We start from the raw sequence: 23171 nt of genomic DNA on the forward strand, positions 1-23171 counted from the left end.
ATACCTTAAAAAAAAAGTTTAAATGGTAGTGGCTAAAAGAATATGTACATTAGGATACCTATGAGTTTCACAAAGACAACCCCATTCTACATTACCTATTAAGGCACATGGATACCATAGAGGGGTGTCCGTGCTTGGGCCAGAATTCACCAACAATGAAGGACAAACTGTAGAGGCTACTGTTGGACTACTGGGTCTTGCCACTTGCAGGTGCTGTGTTTTGGTGGTGGTCATGTGGTGTCTGCCAAATCAGTGTAGTGACCCACTATTAAGAGGCCACCATGATATGGACATACAGTATGTATTTTGACCAAAACATATACAAACTGTCTCATGTTTATAAATTGTGCTTAGCAGCAATAGAGCATTTAATAGTATGCAGATGTGCAATCCATGTCTTTTTTTTGTTACTGTTCCTGTCAATGAGTGGCTTCTGTTGTGATTAATCTAGCCTTGTACTGTATTACAAGATTGCTCATTGATTTGAATAACCAGCATGTAATACTACAGGACAAATTATGGTCAGCCAGAGAACAGCTGATCTATGGGGTTAGTGCAGCTGGTCTCTTGGAATACAGTTGAAAGAACTTTACTTTCAATGCTACAATAGATATAACCCAAGGATCATACAGTTACAAGATAAAAGTGTGTACCATATACCTGCCATATATGTTATACCTACAGGAGCCTTTATGACAACCTATTCTAAATCCATAGGCATTGATTTAGATTTGGTTCCCCCACCCCCTCCTACTTCTCGCTAAAACAGCTCCCACTCTTCTGGGAAGGTTTTCTACAAGAGTTATGAGTGAGATTATGAGAATTTTTGCCCATTCATCCAGAAGAACATTTGTAAGATCACACACTGATACTGGACTAGAGGACCCGGTTCACAATCTCCATTCCAGGTTATCTAAAAAGAGTATTCTGCCACCCTCACACATTGACAGGAGAATGAGTTGACAGGTAGCTAAACTCTTTCCAGACAATGCACTGATGTATATGCTGAGGGTCCTTCAGGGGTGGATTGACCATAAACCCTCCAGGGAAATTTCCCGGTGGGCCAATGCCCAGGGGGTCACCTGAGCCCTCCTCATGGCCATCAGCTAGGTAAGTAATGATCTAACATTCCCCCCCCTAACTCCTGAATTCAACTGTATTGGCATCCTGAGGCAACTGGAGCAGGAAAACAGAATGTGGCAGCTGGCACTGGCAACCACAGAGGAACAGTTTTTAGGGAGGTATTTTGTTCCATACTGTGGTATTTGGATATACAGGAGTGGTATCGTGTGCAGCACCTCCCCTTCACTTGTATTGGTCCTGCCCTCTGTCAAATTGGCCACTTTTATTTTCTTTCTAGGGCCACTTTAAGTTCCCAGTCTGCCCCTGGGGTCCTTTACAGCTTTTATTGAAAGGATCAGTGTAAAAGTACAACAAGAAATAACAATGCTTTCTATGAGGCAAATATATACATATCACAGTATAAATGACATAACATAGCAAGAGCATATGTAATATACAAACATATTGAAATACATATGGGGTTGAATAACATACAGTTGCAAGAAAAAGTATGTGAACCCTTTAGAATGATCTGGATTTCTGCACAAATTGGTCATAAAATGTGATCTGATCTTCATCTAAGTCACAACAATAGATAATCACAGTCTGCTTAAACTAATAACACACAAATGTTACCATGTTTTTATTGAACACACCATGTAAACATTCACAGTGCAGGTGGAAAAAGTATGTGAACCCTTGGATTTAATAACTGGTTGAACCTCCTTTGGCAGCAATAACTTCAACCAAACGTTTCCTGTAGTTGCAGATCAGACGTGCACAACGGTCAGGAGTAATTCTTGACCATTCCTCTTTACAGAACTGTTTCAGTTCAGCAATATTCTTGGGATGTCTGGTGTGAATCGCTTTCTTGAGGTCATGCCACAGCATCTCAATCGGGTTGAGGTCAGGACTATGACTGGGCCACTCCAGAAGTTGTATTTTCTTCTGTTTAAGCCATTCTGTTGTTGATTTACTTCTATGCTTTGGGTCGTTGTCCTGTTGCAACATCCATCTTCTGTTGAGATTCATCTGGTGGACAGATGGCCTTAAGTTCTCCTGAAAAATGTCTTGATAAACTTGAGAATTCATTTTTCCTTCGATGATAGCAATCCGTCCAGGCCCTGATGCAGCAAAGCAGCCCCAAACCATGATGCCCCCACCACCATACTTTACAGTTGGGATGAGGTTTTGATGTTGGTGTGCTGTGCCTCTTTTTCTCCACACATAGTGTTGTGTGTTTCTTCCAAACAACTCAACTTTGGTTTCATCTATCCACATAATATTTTGCCAGTACTGCTGTGGAACATCCAGGTGCTCTTGTGAAAACTGTAAACGTACAGCAATGTTTCTTTTAGACAGCAGTGGCTTCCTCTGTGGTATTCTGCCATGAAATTTATTCTTGTTTAGTGTTTTACGTATCGTAGATTCGCTAACAGGGATGTTAGCATATGCCAGAGACTTTTGTAAGTCTTGAGCTGACACTCTAGGATTCTTCTTCACCTTATTGAGAAGTCTGCGCTGTGCTCTTGCAGTCATCTTTACAGGACGGCCACTCCTAGGGAGCGTAGCAGCAGAGCTGAACTGTCTCCATTTATAGACAATTTGTCTTACTGTGGACTGATTAACAGCAAGGCTTTTGGAGATACTTTTATAACCCTTTCCAGCTTTATGCAAGTCAACAATTCTTAATTGTAGGTCTTCTGAGAGCCCTTTTGTGCGAGGCATCATTCACATCAGGCAATGCTTCTTGTGAAAAGCAAACCCAGAACTGGTGTGTGTTTTTTATAGGGCAGGGCAGCTGTAACCAACACCTCCAATCTCATCTCATTGATTGGACTCCAGTTGGCTGACACCTCACTCCAATTAGCTCTTGGAGATGTCATTAGTCTAGGGGTTCACATACTTTTTCCACCTGCACTGTGAATGTTTACATGGTGTGTTCAATAAAAAAATGGTAACATTTAATTCTTTGTGTGTTATTAGTTTAAGCAGACTGTGATTGTCTATTGTTGTGACTTAGATGAAGATCAGATCACATTTTATGACCAATTTGTGCAGATATCCATATCGTTACAAAGGGTTCACATACTCTTGCAACTGTATAGCCAGGGGGAGAGAAAAACAGAACTGGATCGCACATCCACAATGCTATGCTTTGATCTAACTCGCTTCTCAGCGAAATATTAAAGTGTACAGCCCCCCATACTGCATGCTGTACAAGAGGCATTAGTGTATATTTTGAGCAAAAGGCATAAGCCCACTCACCACGCCAAGGTCGCCTCTTTGAGTGGGACCTATTCTGACAAAAAGGCGCTGTGGCGAAACCAACCTTGCCACGGTGTTTTGGAGGAGGCTGTTTAACAGCCTCCTGCCCTGGGATTATGGTCCCTTAAGTTATTGGGTCTTAAAGGGGTTGTCCGGGATTAGGGACCATTGTTTAATAGCATTGCACATACACACACTTTACATACATCCATGTCCTAACTTTTCAGCATGTTTCTAAGTACCCTTTTTACCAAAAACCTTTATGGCAGGAAGTAACTGATTTCTTTCAGTCAGTGACGTACCGGGTCCCTTGCAGAGGAGGAAAGCTTCCTCTTCCGCTGCTCCGGGAGCCCGGTGACGTCACCGACAGCCTAATTAATTATTCAAAAGTCTAGGAGGGGCAGTAACTCTCCTGGCCAAGATTGTGCTAAGCTCCGCCCCTCCAGTCCGGTGATGTCAAAGTGAAATAAAGTGCCTCCCCTAAAATGCTCCACTCCTTTCTGCCCCCATTGTCCCATATATAACAAATGCCGCCGCCCCCCCCTCCATGCGTCCGCTCCTTGTGGTGCAGATATTGATGGCAGCGGCTCAGGAACAGAGCCGCTGCCATCAGCAGAGAGAGTTAGCTGTAACTGTAACAGCTAACACTCTGTAACAGGTGCGCGGCATCCAGATCCATGTGGTTGAGAAGGAGGGAGCTCCCTCTCTCTACCATCGCGCCCCTGCTGCTGCGATTGCAGCGGCAGATCATTGCCATGGCAACCGGACGCCTAACAAAGGCGTCCTGGTTGCTATGGACCTAAGGCTAATCAGACCCTGAGGTCTGATTAGCCTTAGTCAGGGCTCCAGATGGCGACCAAAATGCACCACCAATGAAGAAAACTGAGCTGTAATACAAATACAGGAGGCGGGTGCCGGAATCAAATAGCCTGCACCCGACCTCTATGACAGGGAGCTGCGATCAGCTGCAGTTGAGTTAACCCTTCAGGTGCGGTACCTGAGGGGTTAACTGTCGCTGATCAGCTCCCTGTCACAAAGGTCGGGTGTCGGCTATTTGAATCCGGCACCCGCCTCCTGTATTTGTATAAGAAATGTTGGTGGTACAGTGCGCCCCCCCCCCCACCAGTATAAATAACATTGGTGGCACAGTACGCCCCCCTCCCCCAGTATAATAAACATTGGTGGCTCAGTGAGAAGTGACAATGAGGGTTAAAAATAATAAAAAAAATTAACTCACCTCCTCCAGTTGATCGCGTAGCTGCCGGTCTCCTGTTCATTCTTCAGGACCTGTGGTGATGTCACTGAGCTCATCACATGGTCCATTACCATGGTGATGGATCATGTGATGTATCATGTGATGAGCGCAGTGATGTCACCACAGGTCCTTTGCCAGGTCCCGAAGAAAGTACAGGAGACGATCAATTGGAGGAGGTGAGTTAATTTTTTATTTATTTTTTTAACCCTCATTGGCACTGCTCACTGTGCCACCAATGTTCATTATATTGAGGGAGGGCGCACTGCGCCACCAATGTTTATTATATTGAGGGGGGGCGCACTGCGCCACCAATGTTTATTATATTGAGGGGGGGGCGCACTGCGCCACCAATGTTTATTATATTGAGGGGGGCGCACTGCGCCACCAATGCCTATTATATTGAGGGGGGCGCACTGCGCCACCAATGTTTATTATATTGAGGGGGGGCGCACTGCGCCACCAATGTTTATTATATTGAGGGGGGCGCACTGCGCCACCAATGTTTATTATATTGAGGGGGGCGCACTGCGCCACCAATGCTTATTATATTGAGGGGGGCGCACTGCGCCACCAATGTTTATTATATTGAGGGGGGCGCACTGCGCCACCAATGCTTATTATATTGAGGGGGGCGCACTGCGCCACCAATGTTTATTATATTGAGGGGGGGCGCACTGCGCCACTAATGCTTATTATATTGAGGGGGGGCGCACTGCGCCACCAATGTTTATTATATTGAGGTGGGGGTGCACTGCGCCACCAATGCTTATTATATTGAGGGGGGGCGCACTGCGCCACCAATGCTTATTATATTGAGGGGGGCGCACTGCGCCACCAATGCTTATTATATTGAGGGGGGCGCACTGCGCCACCAATACTTATTATATTGAGGGGGGCGCACTGCGCCACCAATGCTTATTATATTGAGGGGGGCGCACTGCGCCACCAATGTTTATTATATTGAGGGGGGCGCACTGCGCCACCAATGCTTATTATATTGAGGGGGGCGCACTGCGCCACCAATGCTTATTATATTGAGGGGGGGCGCACTGCGCCACCAATGTTTATTATATTGAGGGGGGGCGCACCTCTTTACAAAATTTGAATTAGAACTAAAATAAAAATTGTCTTTTATCCGTTCATTTATTACTTAAAAAAAATTAAATGAATAAAAAAAACTACACATATTTGGTATTGCCTTGTCCGTAACAACCGGCTCCATAAATATATCACATTACACACCATGTCCGAAAAGCACCTTAAAAAAATATCATAAAAACTGTTTAAAAAAAAAGCCTTTTTTTTTTACCTAACATCACATAAAGTGCAACAACAAGCGTTTAAAAAGGCGCATGTCCCCCAAAATAGTACTAATCAAACCGTCACCTCAACCCGCAAAAAATGAATCTCTAAGGCTACTTTCACACTAGCGTTCGGAGCGGGTCTCCTATAATGCAGACGTTTGCATCCGTTTAGAACGGATCCGTCTGCATTATAACTTAGAAAATTTTCTAAGTGTGAAAGTAGCCTGAGCGGATCCGTTCAGACTTTACATTGTAAGTCAATGGGGGACGGATCCGCTTGAAGATTGAGCCATATGGTGTCATCTTCAAGCGGATCCGTCCACATTGACTTCCATTATAAGTCTGGACGGATCCGCTCACCTCCGCACGGCCAGGCGGACACCCGAACGCTGCTTGCAGCGTTCAGGTGTCCGCTCACTGAGCGGAACGGAGGCTGAGCGCTGGCAGACGGATGCATTCTCAGTGGATCCGCCTCCACTGAGAATGCATTAGGGCCAGACGGCTGCGTTCAGGGCCGCTTGTGAGCCCCTTCAAACGGAGCTCACGAGCGGACACCTGAACGCAGGTGTGAAAGGAGCCTAACTAAGACAATCGGTCAAAAAATAAAAACGGTGGCTCTCAGACTATGGACACACTAAAACTATATTTTTTTGTTTCAAAGCTGCTATAATTGTGTAAAGCTCTCAGTCATGTTTAGGGATCTATATGTGAGCGTGGCCCTTATAGTGTGACGCTGTCAGCGATGTTTATGGATAAATGTGGGAACGTGGCCCTTAGTGTGACGCTGTCAGCGATGTTTATGGATAGATGTGGGAGCGTGGCCCTTATAGTGTGACGCTGTCAGCGATGTTTATGGATAGATGTGGGAGCGTGGCCCTTATAGTGTGACGCTGTCAGCGATGTTTATGGATAGATGTGGGAGCGTGGCCCTTATAGTGTGACGCTGTCAGCGATGTTTACAGATAGATGTGTGAGCGTGGCCCTTATAGTGTGACGCTGTCAGCGATGTTTATGGATAGATGCTGGAGCGTGGCCCTTATAGTGTGACGCTGTCAGCGATGTTTATGGATAGATGCTGGAGCGTGGCCCTTATAGTGTGACGCTGTCAGCGATGTTTATGGATAGATGTGTGAGCGTGGCCCTTATAGTGTGACGCTGTCAGCGATGTTTATGGATAGATGCTGGAGCGTGGCCCTTATAGTGTGACGCTGTCAGCGATGTTTATGGATAGATGTGGGAGCGTGGCCCTTATAGTGGGACGCTGTCAGCGATGTTTATGGATTGATGTGGGAGCGTGGCCCTTATAGTGTGACGCTGTCAGCGATGTTTATGGATAGATGCGGGAGCGTGGCCCTTATAGTGTGACGCTGTCAGCGATGTTTATGGATAGATGTGGGAGCGTGGCCCTTATAGTGTGACGCTGTCAGCGATGTTTATGGATAGATGCTGGAGCGTGGCCCTTATAGTGTGACGCTGTCAGCGATGTTTATGGATAGATGCTGGAGCGTGGCCCTTATAGTGTGACGCTGTCAGCGATGTTTATGGATAGATGTGTGAGCGTGGCCCTTATAGTGTGACGCTGTCAGCGATGTTTATGGATAGATGCTGGAGCGTGGCCCTTATAGTGTGACGCTGTCAGCGATGTTTATGGATAGATGTGGGAGCGTGGCCCTTATAGTGGGACGCTGTCAGCGATGTTTATGGATTGATGTGGGAGCGTGGCCCTTATAGTGTGACGCTGTCAGCGATGTTTATGGATAGATGCGGGAGCGTGGCCCTTATAGTGTGACGCTGTCAGCGATGTTTATGGATAGATGTGGGAGCGTGGCCCTTATAGTTTGTTGCAGTCTGCTATCCCTAAGGTTGTATACCATGAGTAACTAGCACAAGCATAAAAATGATCTACCATTGTGGAAAGATGGAGCTGCTCCCTGTGTGTTAGTTCACTGTCTGCAAACACTGAGCACATGACATGCAAGAGACAGAGCAAGGAGCAGTTTATGGGGGAGGAATATGAAAGAGGGGGGCGGATCTATGGAGGAGGCGGAATATGTATGAGGGGGGCGGATGCAGGGAGGTGATATAACACTGTAGAAACCAGGAGCTGCTGATCTGCACTGGGAGCCACAATGCACTGCAGCAGGAAGTGATGGCATACATAAACATGTATGTACACAGTCTGCTGGGGACTGTAGGAGCCATGCAGCAGTGCAAAAGCTACCTAAAAACATTTTAGGAAGATAGATTTGGCTACTAACAGTGAGTAAGCAGTTTAAAAAAAAAAATATTTGATCACGGACAACCACTTTAAGGCACTTGGGACGGAGCCCTCTGTCCCTGGATTGCATCCTTTGCCTTACTTGCTTGGATGAAGCACATGGTGAGAACAATAGATAGCGGCCATTTTAGCTCACAGACACTGTTCTGACTTTTCAACACGGTGCTATCTTGCCTGTATTTGGTGCACAGAGACATCATTTTAGTAGTTTGAAACTACCAAACAGGGGACACATTTATTAGTGACTATTTTCGGTATAACTTGTATGTTTTCAGTGTAACTGTATCTTCCAAACTACTGAACGGATGTGGGTGAATTTTGGACATGTGGTTCACCCAGATCCCCCAATCCGAGGATATATTGGTTATGGGGTTATTGCATGTTTTGGGGTTCCTGTGATATGTTTTATAAAACTGTATTTCTCTGCCTTTGATAATTATATTCGCCCTTGTGTTCAATAATCATCATCGGCAGAGGGGAGGATTTTGTGTGAGTGTGTTTCTATTGTCCCATTGTGTGTTTAAATGGTGATGTCTGTCCTGTTGTCTCCACATGTGTATTGGTGATCTCCCCTTTGTCCTGAGAGATAATTGGATTGCCCTCGGTTATTTCCCAGGCAGAGAGGAGGAAACCATGATGCATTGTGGGGATGTGTTGTATCTCTTCTGTATTTGCAAAACTGTAATAAAAACCAGGCTGGGTGTGCCAGCACGTCAGACCACTGTTTGACCCTCAAGACGGAGCCTTGTCTCGTTATTGGGGGGATACCCTGTATGCTGTTGGAGACTGATTGCCAGGAGTGTAAGCTCACTGTACGCTTTTCCTGTTCGTCTGACTGACAGTTATTTGCGAGGTTCCAGTTTGGAGTGCTATTTTGTATCCAGTTCGGGAGGTTGGTGTTCTGCAGTAGCTGTGCCTGCATCTCGGAAAGGGGCATATCGCCTAAACGGATTTTAACCCCTTGTCTGCCGAAACGGTCCGTTACATTGGTGGCAGCAGTGGGATCGTTCCTACAGCCAGAAGGACAGCTACAGGAGACACCATTTCTGTGGATTCTACAATTTAAGGGCAACGCATGTCTCAGTACAGCGACCCTAAAAGCACCAGGATGGAACCAGCAGTGGAGTACAGATACTCTGTTGAGGAATTTGACCGTATGATGTGGTTGCGGCTGAACTTCTTCGGACCCAATCCAGCTGAGAAATACGTGAAGTTCGTGAGGAGTCTAGTGTCTAAGACCCTACTATACCGGGCAGAAGGTGACGGTCAGCTGCCACGTTGGGTGGACCTCCATCGGAAGTTACAGTTGCGGGAAAGTGGGAGCCCAGTCTCTATTCCCCAGTGGCAGTGTGAAGTGCAGGGAGGGGAGAGCAGCGGCCTCCATCCCCAGCGGCAGGCTGAGTTACAGGGGGCAGAGGTAGTTGTTCCTGCCCCCCAGCAGCAGCATGATTTTTTGGGAATTGGGAGCCTAGTCTCCATTCCCCAGCGGCCGTGTGATGTACAGGGAATTGGGAGCAGAGTCTCCATTCCCCAGCGGCAGGCGGAGTTACAGGGGGCAGAGACAGTCGGTCCTGTCCCCCAGCAGCAGCAGGATTTGTTGGGAACTGGGAGCCTAGTCTCCATTCCCCAGCGACAGCTTGGCGCACCAGGGGGAGACAGTGGGCCCCACAGCTGTGCAGATGGGACCGTGGTCTCTGCACTCACAGCACAGGGGGTAGGGACAGTCGGTCCTGTCCCCAGCAACAGGGCTGTTTAGCCAAAGAGGAGACAGTCGGTGTAACGGACCGTTTCAGCAGACAAGGGGTTAAAATCCGTTCAGGCGATATGCCCCTTTCCGAGAGACAGGCACAGCTACTGCAGAACACCAACCTCCCGAACTGGATACAAAATAGCACTCCAAACTGGAACCTCGCAAATAGCTGTCAGTCAGACGAACAGGAAGAGGCGTACAGTCAGCTTACACTCCTGGCAATCAGTCTCTAACAGCATACAGGGAATCCCCCCAATAACGAGACAAGGCTCCGTCTTGAGGGTCAGCAGTGATCTGACTGTACTTCAAGTACATCCTCTTTTATTGATAAAAACCAAACATAGTACCGCCCACAGGGTTTTGAAATCCAACCAATCAGTAATTCACAACACACACAATGCAAATACAGCAACCAATTGTTCCCGCCCCCTAGAGGACCAGAAGGGAGATTGCGACACAGAACAGATACAACATATCCCCACAATGCATCATGGTTTCCTCCTCTCTGCCTGGGAGACGACCGAAGACAATCCAATTATCTCTCAGGACAAAGGGGAGATCACCAATACACATGTGGAGACAACAGGACAGGAATCACCACCCAAACACACAATGGCACACCCCCACAGCAAACACAGACATTTAACATATCCCCAGATAGCTCAAGTCTGAGTGCATATCATTAGGTGAATGGCACTCAGAATGCATGAATACAATAATATTAGCTATCTGGGTGCCCTCACATAACATGCAATTTAACCGAATGCATAATAACATAAAATACAATTCTACAGACAGATTTAAGCTGTGCGGCCGGTCTGTTTTCTCCTTTAAAGTTACTATGGGCCATAATCCTGAGGCAAGAGGCTTTTAAACAGCCCTCTCCAAAACCCAGTGGCGAGGTTGGTTTCGCCACACATCTCCCCCCCCCCCCCCCCCCAGGGAAGACTAACCAGATACCTGACCTCACGCCGGTCGGTACCTGAGTTAGTCTGGCAGCCCACCCACAACCCAATACTGGACCTGTAGAATTTAGTAGGCTGTCTCTGTCCAGTGAATCCACCAAGGTTATATTGGTAGCTGGTACTCCCGGTCTCTGAGTTGCTCCCTGGCTTGGAGTGGAGGTTGCTTTGGGGGCAGGGATCAGCGGTACTCTGCCCTGGTGCCAGCGTTACCACGGAAGAAGCCTGGTTGGAGTCTGGTTGTTGGAGGGGGAAACCGACTGTCTCCCCTTTGGCTAAACTGCCCTGTTGCTGGGGGACAGGAACAACTGTCCCTACCCCCTGTGCTGTAAGTGCAGAGACCACGGTCCCACCTGCACAGTTGTGGGGCTTACTGTCTCCCCCTGGTGCGTTAAGCTGCCGCTGGGGAGAGGGGGTAACGAGCTCCTCTCCCATACATACTTCCAGCCGCTGGGGAGGGCGACCGACCGCCTCCGCTCCCAATACAGTGTCCTGCTGCTGGGGAAAGGAGACTGGGCTCTCTATTCCCTGTAGGACACTCTGCCGCTGGGGGACACGACCGACTGTCTCTGCCCCCTGTAACTCCATCTGCCGCTGGGGAATTGAGACTCGGCTCCCAATTTCCAAAAAATCATGCTGCTGCTGGGGGGCAGGAACAACTACCTCTGCCCCCTGTAACTCAGCCTGCCGCTGGGGAGGGAGGACATTGCTCTCCTCTCCCTGCACTTCACACTGCCTTCTCGGCATATCACTCTGCTGCTGGGGGGCAGGAACAACTACCTCTGCCCCCTGTAACTCAGCCTGCCGCTGGGGAGGGAGGCCGCTGCTCTCCCCTCCCTGCACTTCACACTGCCGCTGGGGAATGGAGACTAGGCTCCCAATTCCCAAAAAATCATGCTGCTGCTGGGGGGAGGGGGTAACGAGCTCCTCTCCCATACATACTTCCAGCCGCTGGGGAGGGCGACCGACCGCCTCCGCTCCGAATACAGTGTCCTGCTGCTGGGGAAAGGAGACTGGGCTCTCTATTCCCTGTAGGACACTCTGCCGCTGGGGGACAGGACCGACTGTCTCTGCCCCCTGTAACTCCGTCTGCCGCTGGGGAATGGAGACTCGGCTCCCAATTCCCAAAAAATCATGCTGCTGCTGGGGGGCAGGAACAACTACCTCTGCCCCCTGTAACTCAGCCTGCCGCTGGGGAGGGAGGCCGTTGCTCTCCTCTCCCTGCATTTCACACTGCCTTCCCGGCACATCACTCTGCTGCTGGGGGGCAGGAACAACTACCTCTGCCCCCTGTAACTCAGCCTGCCGCTGGGGAGGGAGGCCGCTGCTCTCCTCTCCCTGCACTTCACACTGCCGCTGTGGAATGGAGACTGGGCTCCCACTGTCCCGCAACCGTAACCTCCGATGGAGGTCCACCCAACGTGGCAGCTGACCGTCACCTTCTGCCCGGTATAGTAGGGTCTTAGACACTAGACTCCTCACGAACTTCACATATTTCTCAGCTGGATTGGGTCCGAAGAAGTTCAGCCGCAACCACATCATACGGTCAAATTCCTCCACAGAGTATCTGTACTCCACTGCTGGTTCCATCCTGGTGCTTTTAGGGTCACTGTACTGAGACATGCGTTGCCCTTAAATTGTAAAATCCAAAGAAATTGTGTCTCCTGTAGCTGTCCTTCTGGCTGTAGGAACGATCCCGCTGCTTGCCACCAATGTAACGGCACCGTTTCAGCAGACAAGGGGTTAAAATCCGTTTAGACGATATGCCCCTTTCCGAGAGACAGGCACAGCTACTGCAGAACACCAACCTCCCAAACTGGATAAAAAATAGCACTCCAAACTGGAACCTCGCAAATAACTGTCAGCAGACGAACAGGAAAAGCATTCAGTCCGCTTACACTCCTGGCAATCAGTCTCCAACAGCATACAGGGAATCCCCCCAATAACGAGACAAGGATCCATCTCCGCAGGGATACCAGGAGGAGGTAAGCGAGCCCTCCCCTTCCCAGCTACTTCCCAACCGAGTTCTGGGGGCAGGGGATGAGCCTGCAATACCCACTGATCCCTTCCCAGCGGAAGAGCTGGCATCAGGGCAGAGAGCCGCTAGCCTCTGCTCCACCAACCCCCTTGTTACAGGACTGGCTTGTACCCCCCTCACCCCAGCGGAAGAGCTGGCATCTGGGCAGAGCACAGTCGGCCTCTGCCCACCAAGTACCTACAGCTCCAAGCTGGAGAACCACAAAGCAAGGAGTAGCAGATGCCCACTCAACAGCTGGGGACCTACAGAACAGAGCCAGGCCCCAAAATTCAACAGGTCCAGTATTGGGTTGTGGGTGGGCTGCCAGACTAACTCAGGTACCGACCGGCGTGAGGTCAGGTATCTGGTTAGTCTTCCCTGGGGGGGGGGGGGGGAGATGTGTGGCGAAACCAACCTTGCCACTGTGTTTTGGAGGGGGCTGTTTACCAGCCTCCTGCCCTGGGATTATGGTCCCTTAAGTTATTGGGTCTTAAGGCACTTGGGACGGAGCCCTCTGTTCCTGGATTGCATCCTTTGCCTCACTTGCTTGGATGAAGCACATGGTGAGAACAATAGATAGCGGCCATTTTACTGTTCTGACTTTTCAACACGGTGCTATCTTGCCTGTATTTGGTGCACAGAGACATCATTCAGTAGTTTGAAACTACCAAACAGGGGACACATTTATTAGTGACTATTTTCGGTATAACTTGTATATTTTCAGTGTAACTGTATCTTCCAAACTACTGAACGGATGTGGGTGAATTTTGGACATGTGGTTCACCCAGATCCCCCGGTTCCGAGGATATATTATGGGGTTATTGCATGTTTTGGGGTTCCTGTGATATGTTTTATAAAACTGTATTTCTCTGCCTTTGATAATTATATTCGCCCTTGTGTTCAATAATCATCATCGGCGGAGGGGAGGATTTTGTGTGGGTGTGTTTCTATTGTCCCATTGTGTGTTTAATAGGTGATGTCTGTCCTGTTGTCTCCACATATGTATTGGTGATCTCCCCTTTGTCCTGAGAGATAATTGGATTGCCCTCGGTTGTCTCCCAGGCAGAGAGGAGGAAACCATGATGCATTGTGGGGATGTGTTGTATCTCTTCTGTATTTTCAAAACTGTAATAAAAACCAGGCTGGGTGTGCCAGCACGTCAGACCACTGTTTGACCCTCAAGACGGAGCCTTGTCTCGTTATTGGGGGGATACCCTGTATGCTGTTGGAGACTGATTGCCAGGAGTGTAAGCTCACTGTACGCTTTTCCTGTTCGTCTGACTGACAGCTATTTGCGAGGTTCCAGTTTGGAGTGCTATTTTGTATCCAGTTCGGGAGGTTGGTGTTCTGCAGTAGCTGTGCCTGTCTCTCTGAAAGGGGCATATCGCCTAAACGGATTTTAACCCCTTGTCTGCTGAAACGGTCCTTTACAGGCGCAGTGCGGTAACAAAGTGGCACTGCCCTAGTAGGCGACGGGACCCAGGAGTCAAACAGCAACACAGCTGTCTGACAATGCCAACCATGGCTCTGGGTCCCACCAACCCACCAGCACAGCACCCCAAAAACAACAGTGCCGTACTGCGTGGTGGCCTTTATTTTTGTGGTGCTGTGCTGGTGGGTTGGTGGGACCCAGTGCCATGGGTGGCATTGTCATACAGCAGAGGTGCTGTTTGACTCCTGGGTCCCGCTGCCTACTAGGGCAGTGCCGCTTTGTCACTGCATGGTCGCTTTTTGTCAGAGTAGGTCCCACTCAAAGAGGCGACCTTGGCGTGGTGAGTGGGCTTATGCCTTTTGATCAAAATATACACTAATGCCTCTTGTACAGCAGGCAGTATTGGGGGCTGTATACTTTAATATAGTGCAGAAAAAGCGAGTTAGATCAAAGCATAGCATTGTGGATGTGTGATCCAGTTCTGTTCTTCTCCCCCAGATAAATGAATAACATATAGGCTGTGTGTGGCGAATTAGGGTAAGATGGCTGACTAACCATGAGGAAAGCTGACCACATAGTGATAGCATGGGAACAGCTAAAGGCACGTGGGATGATGAGAAAGGTAATTTGGACTCACCGACTGTTCTATAGGTGAGATTAAACAGCAAGATGAAGATAAATGGTAGTGAGAAACAGACAGCATGTGTTTCATGAAGACAAGATGGCTACTGCTAAAAGAAGGACATGACCTAAGAACCAGATGGGAAACTAAGGTGGTTGAAAAAGTTAAACTTATGAGAGCTCAGTAGGAGCTAATTACCTAATATAGGAAGTGGCATAAAACAGGCTGCAATGTGAGTACAACAGTAGATGGCGTTGTTTGCAAGCAATAGTGCACACAATTAGGGATGAGCGGGACCCAAACTTGACCCGAACTTGACCCTGAACCCAGACCCCATTAAAGTCAATAGAGACCCGATATTCACTATTTTCCGTTATACCATGGTTATAAAACGAAAATAATAGCATTCTTAAGACAGAATGCTAAATAAAATGGCCATGGAGGGGTTAATAATAATGAAAAAAACTCACCTCATCCACTATCTTCATTCAGCAGGACCTGCGGTGACGTCATCGTAGGTCCTTTCGCAGGTCCTGAAGAAAGAAGACCTACGTGATCAAGGCTGCACGATCAAGTGGATAAGGTGAGGTTTTTTTTATTTATTATTTTTAACCCATCCAGGGCCATTTTTTTTTTTTTTTTTTTGCATTCTGTCTTAAAAATGCTATTATTTTCCCTTATAACAGAAAATAATAAAATCATGTGAACACCGAACCCGAACTTCAGTGAAAAAGACTTTGCAGTTCGGGTTTGCTCAACCCTACACACCATAAATCAGATATTACTGCTTCTGAAAGCATAACAAAGGGGGTTGAAGTTTTGCCTCTATGTGGGCTAGTCAAATTCTTCCACACTAATCTCACCCAACCTCGCCTTTTGGAACTTGCTTTGTGCACTGGAGCACAGTCAGGCTGGAACAGAAAAGGGTGCTACCAAACTGTTCCCACAAAATTGAAAGAATACAATTGTTCAACATGTCTCGGTATGCTGAAGCATTAAGATTTCCCATCACTGGAACTAAGAGGCCTGAGCCAAATCCTAAAAAAAACAAACCCATAAAATGAATTCCTCTATACCAAACTTTACAGACCAGTGGCGGCATTCGTTACATCATTCCATGGTGCTTGGTGATATAAAACCTAAAATAAAATATAAATTCCATTGGAATATCTGCAGCATATAACCATATGAAGTGGAACAAGCAGGTGGTGGTATCAGCAGGCTCGCTTTTCATGGAGAACTTGCTGTATTGACTAGGAAGTGATATTTTTGTATCTATCAAATATAGGCAACCAAACCAAGCATACATATTCATCCTGCCTCCAATTGCATACATCTAAACGTGAGACCCTCTAATAAGAGAGTACGTTCCATGTTTCCATTTTTCATATAATAACAGGCCATAGTAATAATGATAATAGCAATGTGCTTTTGATAAGGATAAAACCTGCTAAAAACCACAATCAGTAACTGTATCAGCCTTTAGTGAACCAGCCTTTGAGTCATGAAATAGCAGTCAGATATCCATTTAGGTTCCATACCAACTGCTTGTGTGGTCTGTAATTGTATGTCAATCTGTTCACCTTCCAAATCAATGATATCAGATTCAGAGCACTTCTGACAAAGCACGGCTTTGTGCCTGTGATGTCACCTTGTCCCTTGCTAGGTTTAATTACCTGGAAATTTTAGAACTGCTGCACTGTTTGTTCTCTTGAACTACAGAATGTGTCATCAGGGTCTGTGATGCAGAAAATGGACAGGCTTTTTGCCCCTGATATCTTGAAACGTTCTGACTGTTCCACTTCTATTATGAACATTACATTTATTGTTTCTTGATTTACCTTGTGCTACATATGGGTTTAATAGGTGTGCACAATGTTTATCCCCCATTGTAAAAGATGAAGTGAGTCATAGCATGCATGTCTTTCAGATTTGTCTTCATGAATTTATGCATCACTTTGATGAATGCCGTTTGAATTGGGGATGCTGAAGGCATCCACTTTTAAAAGACATGTGTTTTACAGGACTGACAGATGTTTACATTTTTTTTTTATTGTTGCACCATGTGAGTCCCTATAGACCTTCAATGCCATATGTATCTTCAGAATTTTATCTTAGTAATAATTTATATTATTTTAAAATCAGTTGTGACATATGCTGGCAATGTGCAGGTGCCCATTTTTATTTCGTTGCAAGCACAGGAGGCACTGAAAACTGCTGCCCACAGGTACTTATGGCTGATGGGTGTAATGGGGAAAAAAGGTGCGGTGTGAATATTAATTCTGGGCCTGATACAGAGAGTACAGACTTCAACAAGCTTTGGCAACAAAGTCTCAGTCTTAATACCTGGCCAAAGTACCCTTAACAGAACTGATGACTTAGGGCTCTTTCACACCTGCGTTCTTTTCTTGGAAAAGAATCCTGATCAGTTTTATCCTAATGCATTCTGAATGGAGAGAAAATCGTTCAGGATGCATCAGGATGTCTTCAGTTCCGGACCGGAACGTTTTTTGGCCGGAGAAAATACCGCAGCATGCTGCGATTTTTGCTCCGGCCAAAAATCCTGAAGACTTGCCGCAAGGCCGGATACGGAATTAATGCCCATTGAAAGGCATTAATCCGGATCCGGCCTTAAGCTAAACGTCGTTTCGGCGCATTGCCGGATCCGACGTTTAGCTTTTTCTGAATGGTTACCATGGCTGCCGGGAGGTTAAAGTCCTGGCAGCCATGGTAAAGTGTAGTGGGGAGCGGGGGAGCAGTATACTTACCGTCCGTGCGGCTCCCGGGGCGCTCCACAGTGACGTCAGGGCGCCCCACGCGCATGGATGACGTGATCACATGGCACGTCATCCATGCGCATGGGGCGCCCTGACGTCATTCTGGAGCGCCCCGGGAGCCGCATGGACGGTAAGTATACTGCTCCCCCGCTCCCCACTACTACTATGGCAACCAGGACTTTAATAGCGTCCTGGCTGCCATAGTAACACTGAACGCATTTTGAAGACGGATCAGTCTTCAAATGCTTTCAGTTCACTTGCCTTTTTCCGGATCCGGCGTGTAATTCCGGCAAGTGGAGTACACGCCGGATCCGGACAACACAAGTGTGAAAGAGCCCTTACTAAGGTGACTGAGAAAAGCACACAGGAGGGGATTTCTCAAAACTGTTGTAAAGGAAAACTGACTTAGTTGCCCATAGCAGATTACATCTTAAATTTTTCAGAGCTCCTTTGGAAAATGAAAGGCGGAATGTAATTGGTGTTGGCAACTAAGCCAGTTTTCCCTGATAAGTCTCCACTCCACTTTTTATGTGCTAAGACATTAAGGGGTCCCTGAAATTTCAAAAACCTTTTGATATGTCATGGCAACATATCAAAACTTTTATTAATGAAGTCTGAGTGCTGAGACCCCAACTGATCGCTAAAACCAGGAGAAAGACGCACTCACATAGACTTGTAGGAGACAAGCTCAGTAGAAAGTTTGTGGGGGGTGTCACGAACTATGGATCCGATCGCTCCGGATCCCACAGCTGTGACGTAGTGGTCTGTGACGGAGTCTGCGCACACACAGAGACCTCACGTGACCGCGGTATTACCACTCAGCTAACACCCCCCCACTATACTTCGGTAACTGCCACCACGTGGGTTCCCGGTCCACGAGCCGACTATCCGGGTCATTCACTATCACACAGATCAGTGGATGAACCGGATATCACTTACTGACCAACCGCAGTCAATCACCCCCAGCTACAATTCCTAAATGCAATTGAACTAACTACCTGGTAACGTCTCTTCAAAGGCAAGGTACGTTGTTCAGCAGCTTAGAATATGGAAGACTTGGCTATTTAGATTTTATAATCTTTAATAAGAGGTAAAAAGCAGTGCATACAAGTCTAATGAAAATGACTATAAATCTACAGAATAATAATAACAATATAAATAATCACGACAGTTCAAATGAAAGGGAAAAAGATGAAAGAATACTTAGTTTCTCTGGAGGGTTTCAGATGGTCGTTCATATGTCCTTTTTGAATCCTTGCAAACCCCTTTTCAGTATGTATCAGGGGAGACCCTCAAAGTTCTTCTGATACAGGGATATGCCGTCAATGTCCAATTAAGTGTCTGGTGATGTTCCATGGGTCTCTCTCCTCTGTCCTTGTGCACAGATTTTTATGAACTCTCCTATGGGCAGGAGACTTACTCCTGTCAGCCAATGGCAGCAGAGGGACTGTGAAGCCTAGGGATTGGCCCCCAAGTGTTTTATGACCCCATCAAAGTTCAGTTCCTACAATGAGGATTATACTTAAGCCCATATCTCCCTGATACATCGGCATATTTTTATACAGAATACATATTTGCGATCCTTATTTATTTACCTACAGAATGAGACCACACACGGTAATGCTGGGACCTGTAGTTTTTCTACCACCCATAGGTCAGCTACAGAATCACATCCTCTAGTCATATTTGATACCCAATTAACCACAATACTCTGTAGAGCCTGGATATGGTGTCAGAAAGGGCATAAGTTGATTCATAAATGAAATATGAAAGTGGACTGGTTTTATGCCCAGAGCTAATCAAGGGCTATTAGCTCTCCTCAAACCAGACCTGGAAATTAATGACGTCACGCTCCAGCCAGGCTTGACAGCGAGCTGATCTTATCTTATAGGACAGGATGAGCTGGGCCTGGTATAGCCTTTATGACCTTTTATAGCCGGCCTCACAGAGTAGTGGTAATAAAAGTGTCCATCTATATCATAGGTGACCCAGGCTTCAGGAAGATGAGAGTTCACAGTTTTTTTTACATATGCCAGAAGCATATAAGATGGCTACCCAGAGGAATTATGTATGTATGCCTGCACAGTGGGTAATTACAGGAGCGGATTGGGAAGTTAAAGTGGTCCTGGAAAAAAAAAAAAAGTGGCCCCATGTTGTAGGCCGGTCCAAATTGACAGAAGATGGGCCAAAACAAGTAAGCAGAGATAATAGAAATAGTCAGGGCCTGTAATGCAATAGTGCAGTATAAAATACCGCCTCAGCAGAACCAAATACCACAGGGCAGCACAAAATCCTGCTTCCCCTCATCCCAGACCTCTGTGTGGGAAAATTGAAGGAATATGGGGAAGACTTAGTACATAAAGGGAGAGAACTAAGCTTCTTTGAATGCCTCCATAATGCCTGCCATGTCCCAAACTCAGACTTCTATAAATATCTAAGGGTCAGGCAACTTCTTTCTACCTTTCTCCTACATATCAAAGCTAACCAAAAGATAGTTGAACTGTGGTCCAAACCCACCTTTTCTCTAGCTCCCCCCCCCCCGCCCAGTGTATACCATGCTAAACAACAAAAACACATTTGTCAAATATACTCCCTTCCTCACATGGGAAAGAGAACTAGGCACCACATTCTCAACAACCCAGTGGCAAGGTGCTCTACGGTTTATGTCAAAGAATATAACATGTGTGACCCACTATGAATCTTTTGTGAAAACAACATTGAGTTGGTATTTTACCCCAGAGAGGCTAAGTTTTATGTTTTCTGGTGTCACGCATTTATGTTGGAGAGCTTGCGGCCAAAGAGGAATGCTTTTCCACATTTTGTGGAATTGCCTGTTTCTCAGATCACTGTGGTTGGAGGTCTTCTCACTAGCCTCAGAACTATTGGGTAGTACCCTACCACCTTCTCCCGCATTAACCCTCCTGTTTATTGATATAGACAGCATACCCCTTAGAGGTCGGATGGGTATAGCCCATGTTTTCATTTCCACCAAAATGGCGTTCACTTCTAATTAGAAGAGTACTATTGTTCTCTCACTTGCTGATGTTATCGCCAGATTGACTATAACGTTCCTCTATGAACAATCTTTGGCCCTTGCTAAACACTCCTACTCCAAATTTGAGAAGATGTGGCTCACATGGAAGGTCTCTAAATACATGGCTTCTTCGACCTGATCCTTGGCTCTGCATATATTTGCTGCTCTTATGAGGAAAAGTTATGTTTTTATCTTCTTATGTATGTTATTATTTTCTTGTTTTTTTCTATATTATATGGGATCATCTATAATACTTTATGGCATCTGACATATGTTTGTAAATTGCTTGATGTCTGAAAACGAATAAAAACTTACTGATTAAAAAAAAATCCTGATGCCCCAACCACAGTATTCAACTGTATCACCATCATGAGGACGGTAATACAGTTGAGTTCAGAAGGACACCTGTGGCTATTGAGCATCAGATCACTGTGTACCTGGCCTGCGGCCATCAGGAGAGCTTAAGTGGCCCCCTGGTTATTGGTCCACCAGAAAATTTCCCTGTAGATTCTATGGCCAATCTTCCCCTGGGAATTTATCATGAGAGGAATATTTGAAGTCAGTTTTGCTTGATTCCACGTTGGCTTATTTTATGCCACATTTATAAATGTCTCATGTTTGCTAAATTAGTCTCATGTTCAAACCTAACATTTTTGTCTTGAAAAGCTGATCCAGTTTTCCTACTCCAAACACCTACTGGAGTGAGACTGTGACTTTTTAGTGACTTTTTAGATAAGGCTAGTTTCACACCAGCAGTAAATTCTTCTAGCAGGCTGTTCCGGCAGAGGAAGAGCCTTTCAGAAGACATTGTATCTGACACACCCCGAAAAGGCCCCATTGACCGTAATGAGACATGGGTATCGGGCCTGTTTCCGCCATTAGTGTCGGGATTCAGCTACATAAATACCACTAATGTCGGGAAAAGGGCAGATTCCGAAGTCTCATAGCTATGCCAGATACAATGTGGAAGATATATCAAGACTGGTGAATCCATATGCCAGTCTTGATCTCCCTGCACTAGCGTGAGATGCACCAAATTTGTTAAGAGGCAGATTCCTCTTAAGAAATCAGGCGCATCTCTTCCCTGAGCAAAATACTGAATTCTACTATAACTTTTCTGGCGAAATTTATAGTAAATACAGCGTGCGGCATGAAGCCCTGCAACTTCTGCTAAGCCATGCCCCTTTTTTTGCCTCCTATTAAGATAATTACACCAAAATAGGGGCATAATTATCTTAATAAATGTCTGTCAATGTCCTCTGGCAGGCTGTTTGTGTGCTGGAACAGCCTGCTGGAAGAATTTAACGCTAGTGTGAAACTAGCGTATGTTTCTATGTCTGGAATGAAACACAGTAAGATGGCTAACCTCACCCACTTTCCCACCCATATTTCAAAACTGGACAGAGTGGTGTAAAAGTGAGCCCAAAAAGTCTAAAAAGTCTCATTTTGCAACATTTTGACACCAGAATTCTGGAGTGAAGGCATGATAAATCAGGGTCATCTCAGTCTGTCCCCTCCAGTGAGGGGAGCACTCTGTGTGAGCGCTATTTTCTCCTGGTTATTTAACGATTAGCAGCGGTCTCAGCATTTAGACCCCCAATGATCAAAACCTTTGATAAATCAAAAGTTGTTTCTAAAGTACAGGTACACGTTAAATAAAGAAAGAAGACTCTTACTCTAAAAATCTAACCCAAAAAATGTACATGTGGTTCTGAAATATGCAGTGTAAAGTGGCAAACTGCATGAGAACATAATGAGACAGGAAAGTGCACTGAAAATATTTGTGAGCTCCTCATTTATTAATGCAACTACCATATTTATCAAGACCCTTAACATGTACAGTATGAAGGGTGAAAAATCAATTTTTCCTTCATATCTATACACTTCAATAGTTTTCTCTTGCAAAATAGTGCAAAAATAATCTGAATATAGAAATTTCTAAAATGCCAACTGCATTAAATAACAAAATATAAATAATATATAAAAGATGGGATCTAATATACATAGAGGAACCATAAAAACACTTTCTGGGTCAATATTGTGAATGTAATAATGCAAATCTATACCTCAGATCAAAAAGAGGGACATTTAAGGAGCAAAGAGGGACAGATGGGCTTGGATTAAAAGAGGGACACTTGGGAGGTCTGCAGAGCATTGCACAAGAACAGGGAGGGGGAAGATCTTGAGTGTATCAGTGTATCATCGTACAGCTGGGACTTGTAGTCCTACACATACAACATGCTGCTGAGTATCCCAGCAGTCAGACATGTCACTCAAGGCTGCACTGTTACTCACACCCTTTGCAGAGCAGGGGGAGGGGCACAAATATTCATGAGGAAACTCCAGAGATTGTTGCTACTGCAGGTAATCAAGGGGGGAGAAGAAAACCAGTGCAATAAGGAAATAGATA

General features: G+C 46.2%; 1 protein-coding gene across 6 annotated transcripts in view; it reads left to right on the forward strand.

The window, feature by feature from the left end:
- Positions 1–23171, forward strand: part of WSCD2 (WSC domain containing 2) — a 448422-nt gene that overhangs the window by 266137 nt on the left and 159114 nt on the right. Inside the window, exon 1 of one of the 6 annotated variants that reach the window (XM_044275810.1) lies at positions 8245–8269. The exons of the other annotated variants lie outside the window; for them this stretch is intronic. The gene's annotated coding sequence lies outside the window, so the exon portion shown is untranslated. Of the gene's footprint in view, positions 1–8244; positions 8270–23171 lie in introns of those variants that run through there. 6 annotated transcript variants of the gene reach the window in all.

Source organism: Bufo gargarizans, chromosome 1 (assembly GCF_014858855.1).
Source record: "Bufo gargarizans isolate SCDJY-AF-19 chromosome 1, ASM1485885v1, whole genome shotgun sequence".
NCBI classification, from domain to species: Eukaryota; Metazoa; Chordata; class Amphibia; order Anura; family Bufonidae; genus Bufo; species Bufo gargarizans.